The following is a 6,048-nucleotide window of genomic DNA, read 5'->3' as shown; positions in this document are numbered from 1 at the left end:
TATTTTTTTTTTTTTTTTTTTTTTTTTTTTTTTTTTTTTTTGTGGTACTGGGAATCAAACCCAGGACCTGTGCTTACAAGGCAGGTGCAGCACCATCGAGCTAAATCCCTGGCCCAATTTTTCATCTTTTAAAAAATAAAAACTCAGATTCTCTTAAAAGCTGAATCACAGTCTTTGTACATCTTCCCATGGTGCTTGATGTAACCTTTTCCATTCATTGACCCACAGATTCATTTTTCCTTTGCCAGGGGGCATTATTTTCTATACCATTGCTATCATCTGACTTCAGCTGCTCAATTTATTTAAAATTTCTTCCTTCATCTGTGTGCTTCTTTTTCTTTTGTGTTTACACTTCACAAAGCAAAATAACGACCACTAAAACAACAGTTTCAGCAATTACTGCAAGAAACAGTTTGCAGGGCACCAAAAAGCTCAGCACATCAAGCTCAAGTTACTCCTCACTCTCGCCTAGCTGGAATGTGGCATGGCACCAGTAGGAACTTCTATCTTCCTCCAGAAGATGCTTTATCTTGAGCTTTGTTTCATGGCTACATGTTCCTCTGCCGACATACTTATCATTCATGTGAACATCAATAGGAACCTGTACACTCCCATTACTTCTGTATCAGGTCCAATGTAAAGGAAAGCAATGTGGACATTTGCACATCAGGACAGTAGAATCACCCACATAAGTGGTCAATGCCTTGTTTTTTCCATGAAGTTCAGGAACTTTGATATTAAATGTTCCCCTTTATTCCTTTTCTTCTTCAAAGAGACAAGTATAGCTTCCCATTTGTTTGCTGTTGATGGTGGTTATGTACTCAGTATACAGAATGTTTCCTGTTACAATGAGAGAAAAATTCTTAAGTAGCTCATCATCCTTTTTCCAAGTCACTTTAACTCAATTCAAATCCCCTGAGGTTGTGTACTGGCAGTTGAGAGTGATAACAGAAGAACTTTCCAAAGTAATATTTTTTACTTCTGGCATACCAGAATGTTCAGTTAGTGATATGACTCTCTGAGGAAAGATTAATTTTCCTATCACCTCTTCTCAAACAGGTAGACTTGTAAAAAGTGAATTTTCAGGTCCACTGTCCGCTTGCCCCTGCTTCCGGTGGCAAGGAGGCACAGCAGTGGCAGTGGTGGTGGTGGCCTGGCCGAGCGCGGACTCCAGGCACCCGAGACACACACACACACACACACACACACACACACACACACACACACACACCCCGCCCAGGCCAGGCAGCATGGCGCCAGCAGGCTGCTGCGGTTCCCGAGGAGAAACACCTCCGGGTGGCTTAGTGATCTTACCCAGAGAACTCTTACAATAGAGGCTAAGTCTATCCCTTTTTTTCCCCCATCCCTTTCTTAATTGGTATAGGAGCCAGCCATTCCACCCTTTCTTCTTTTTGTTTTTGTTTTTGGTACCGGGGATTAAACTGGGGACCTTGTGTTTGTGAGGCAGGCGGAGGAATCACTGAGCTAAATCCAGACCAATCTTCCAAACCCTAACTACTGTTGTGGGTACTGATGGCAGAGTATCCAGAACTTTTAAGACACCTTTAATTTGGTGTCAATTGGGCTACACCTTCCTACACTTGTTCTTGGTCTTCCTACCTGTCGCATTCCCCTTTTGGAATAAAACATCTTATATAAATAGTCTGATACACTGAGCATCCCTGGGATAGAACCAGTACTTACAGCTGCCCTAATCTGCCCTTCCCTACATTCCCTTGAGGCTCCCATTATTTCTACTCATCTCAACCCCAGAGTCTGGGACACTTCCACCCTATCCCTGGCCTTATCCCAACAACCACTTACCATCCCTCTCAAGCCTAACCACCCCAACCCTGCTCAGTGACAGTGTCTTGCTCCTGGTCCAGATTTACAGGGCTTATAATTTATCGTTTCTCACCTATTGTGGCATGGTCTCTCAATACCTGTCAGTTCCCCTCACATTACCCCCATTCTCCTGGTATAGAAGGCAGATGACTCTTATAGGCTGGTACAAGATGTCTGTGCAATTAATCAGATTGTCCTTCCCATACACCCCAAGGTGCCAAAACTCCTACACACTTTTGTCCTCCAGCCTTTCATCCACTACCCATTACTCTGCCTTAGACCTAAAAGATATCTTTTTCATTATTACCCTGTACCCCTCCTCACAGCCTCTCTTTGCCTTCACCTGGACAGATCTGACACCCTGGACCATCTTGGCTCAGGGCTTCTGAGATGGCCCCCACTACTTCAGTCAGGCCTTTGGATGTGATTGACTCTAATTTCATCCCTCCTCATCTCATTTTATACAGTAGTGCATGACCTTCTCTGCAGCCCCTCCTATCAGTCATCTCATAAAGACATCCTCTTTCTTATTGATACAACATCTAGATTCCAATGGGTATCATGTCTCTCCCTCTAAGGCCCAAACTGCTTCCCTGTCTGTCACCTATCTGACCGTCATTCTCCACAAACATACCTGAGTTTTATCTCCAGACCTCATCCACTTAATTTTCCAGATTCCTATTCCCACCACCAAACAACTCCTCTCATTTCTTGGCATAATAGGATATTTCTGCCTCTGGGTTCACAGCTTTGCCCTTATCACTAAACCCCTATACAAACTCACCAAGGAAGATCCTGCTGAGCCCTTACATCACAAGATCTTCCCTCACTGATCCTTCCTAAAAGAAGCCTTAAAGACAGCCTCCACTTTGGCCCTCCCAGACCTCACTGAAACCTCTATGAACTGTAAGCCAAATAAACCTTTCCCCCCTTATCTTTGGGTGCTGGGTATTGTCTCAGCAATAAGAGAAAAGTAACTAAGTCAGAAATTTGGTACCAGGAGTGGGCTGTTGATGAGACATTACCTGGCCATGTGGCTCAAGAGTCTATGGAATTGGTTTATAAGAAGAGCTAGGAAAGGTTTGGAGATGCTGGTTGTAGAGTAGAGCTGGAACACCTTAGGCTGTTCAGTATAGAAAGCGCTGGTCAGAGTCTGAAGATCAGACAGCTGATAAAGACCAGGCTCAGGAAGTTTCTGTTGGTAAGAAGGGCTGCATTCGCTGTTGGATTCCAGATGATGTGTGTTTTAGATTGGCAGAAAGTTCATCTGCATTTTGTTCATATCTAGAGTCTTTTCCTGAGACTGAGATTAAGAGCACTGGACTAATTAATCTGGCAAAAGAAATTTCAAGGCAGTCAAATGTTGAAGTGCTGGCATGGCTACTGCCAGGGGCTTGGGAATCAAGAACAAAGAGCCCAGCAGAATGATGTTAAAAGTTGTAAGTTTGGTCAGAAAGGAAGCTCCAGTAGAGCTTGGACTGCAAAGACAGATCAGAGATCTTGATTGCTGAAAGGAACAGGAGAATAGAAAAGATAGCCTGAGGCCATCACAAGAAGCAGCAGAACTCTAGCCTTTGCTGCCTCAAAACTGCAAAAGTGAAGGACTTTCCTTTGCGAAAAGATTTCCATAGCTTCATATTCCAGAATGGTAGTGGCCTACAGTAGTTCCAAAATGGTTGCTTAGGGAAGTTGTTCCTCAGTATTTGGTTTATAGGCACTAGACTCCTATAGCTAAGAGAGAAAGGAGCCTAGCTATAGCTCCAGATGGCAACAGATCTTGGTATCATTCACATGTTGCTAGTTTTAGAAGCATACAGAATGCAAGAGTTGGGAGTCAGGAAGACTTCCTCCAAGAGTTCAGAAGGCCTGGGAGGCTAGGCAGTGTGGCCCTGAGAGGGCAGTGTGTGGAGCTGTGAGTGTGAAGCCAGTAGCGCAGTGGAAACCCCAAAGTTTGGAGAACCCAGGAGCATGGATTGTCTGAGGAAAGCTGCAAGGAGAAAGCAGAACTGGCCCAAGAGAGAAGCCTTGAGAGCTGCAACCATCTGCAGTGCCATAAGGGCAGAGCCACCTAAGCTCTTTAGAGTTTACAACTTGCCACAGATTCCCAGGGATGCTGGAAGTGGAACTATGGGATTTAATGTTTACCCTGATAGATTTTGGACTTGGTTTGGTCTCATTCCTTTGCATCCCTCTGTTTTTAACTTTTGGAATAGAAATGCCTATCCTGGACCATTGGATGTTGCAAGCATTTAACTCTCTTTTCATCTGTATAGGGGCTTGCAGCTAAGTTTGCCTTAAATCTCTGAGGAGACTTCAGACTTGAACTTTTTGTAATGCCAAAACTGTTAGGACTTTGGCAGCTCTTGGGTGATCCTTTTTGGGGCCAGGGGCAGAATGTTTTGGCTTGTGTCTAGATGTTCCCCCAAAGCCTCATGCAGTTGTTTTCAGAAGTGGCTTATTCTGGACTATGGGATGCTGGGATTAAGGACATATGATTCCTAAACCACTACACATGAATAATTGGTTTATCCCAGTAATCTGGATCAGATAATAGAGGTAGAAAGACAGTGTTAAGATCCACTTACTGCTTTTGCTGCTTTTGCCACTGTGAACTGTTGTTCCTCTCCCACTCTGACTTGGAAACAGCAATTACAGGATGAAACTTCTATGAACTGTAAGCCAAATAACCTTTCCCCCTTTAACTTTGGGTGCCAGTGTTTTGTCTCAGCGATGAGATAAAAGTAACCAAGACATTCACCCAACCCTTCATCCTCTATACAGTAGAACACAGAGGATGTGCTGCAGGGGCTCTGACAAAAGGTCCCAGCTCACATCCAATTCATTCCTGTCCACACAGCTGGATCCCACTGTCTTGAGTTGGCCTCCATGCTTATGAGTGGCTGCCACAGTAGCCCTGTTACTCCTAAAAGCATTCAAAATCACTAGACAAGCTCCACTTACCCTCTACTCTTCCCACAACCTTCAGGAACTCACGTTTTCATCCTACCTCTGACACTTTCTCTCCACTTCCCACCTTCTTCAACTCTGTGTGCTTTTCATGGAAGCCCTATGGTTAGCTGTGGCAGCCCAGCTGTCACAACACGAACGTACCTGTGTTGGGGAGTGAGGATTGAGAAAGGACAGCACACTCAATAGTGTGGAGACAAGAGGTCTGATTTATTTTACAGAAACAGCTCCTTTTAAAGGCACGCCAACAGGAAACACCAAGCAACTATTAGGGAGGAGATCAGATATTTGGCTATCTGAGTTCCTCCCATCACAAGGTCAAACTTAACAAAGTCCTTGAGCCAGGCGTGGTGGTGCACGCCCGTAATCCCATAAACCCAACCTGGATTACACAGTGAGTTCCAGGTCAATCTCATCTGCTAGCTGAGACCCTTGTCTCAGAAATGCCAAATAAACAAACAGATAGAGTCATAGATTAAGAAGTTACTTTTCCAATGTCGAATGCCAGTGGGCTCCCACAGTTAGCAACACCCTGGGCCCCAGTTTTAATCCAGTCTCTTACTTTATCATCCCATCACCTCTTTCTAAAAAGCCAAACTGCATGATTACATGTTTTTAATACACCTAGCAATTTCCCCTTTTCCTCACATTTTCACTTCCTCCTTCTCCACCCTACCCACACTTGGTTTATCAATGGGGGGTTGTACAAGCCCACTCCAAATCCCCTGCCAAGGTGGGATATATTGTTTTTCATGATTCTATTACAGAAGATGCAGCTTTTCATCTGTCCACTACCTCCACAATGGCTGAAATAATCACCCTGACTCATGCTCTCACACTAGCTGAAGGTTTCCAGGTTAACATCTACAATGATTCCAAATATTACACAATGATGCTGCTATCTGGGTAGGAAGAGGCTCTCTTACACCCAAGGGTTGTCAGTAATTAATGCCCCATTCATTAAAGCCCTCTGCAGGCCTCCTTATTGCCAACATGAGTGGCTGTGTTTCACTTCAGGGGACATCAGAGACTTTCAGATTCCATAGCTGCTGGAAATGCCTTTGCAGATAAAACTGCGAAGGAAGCAGCCAGGTTCTTCTTCCATGCTCCTAAAGTTCAATATTTTGCCCTTTACAGCTTTACCTGTACTCCCTTTCTTCTTCCCCCTCTTCTTCTTCTCCTCCTCTCCTTCTCCTCCACCTCCTCCTCCTTCCCCCTCCCCCTTCCCTCTCCTCT

General features: G+C 44.5%; 1 pseudogene; it reads right to left on the bottom strand.

Moving 5' to 3' along the window:
- Window positions 1–214: 214 nt before the first annotated feature.
- The window catches only part of LOC104862197, a 7,603-nt pseudogene continuing 1,769 nt past the window's right edge, over window positions 215–6,048 (bottom strand).

Source organism: Fukomys damarensis, unplaced genomic scaffold (genome assembly GCF_012274545.1).
Source record: "Fukomys damarensis isolate Sample0158 unplaced genomic scaffold, DMR_v1.0_HiC HiC_scaffold_38, whole genome shotgun sequence".
Lineage (NCBI taxonomy): Eukaryota > Metazoa > Chordata > Mammalia > Rodentia > Bathyergidae > Fukomys > Fukomys damarensis.
This window is presented reverse-complemented; position numbering and strand designations above follow the sequence as displayed.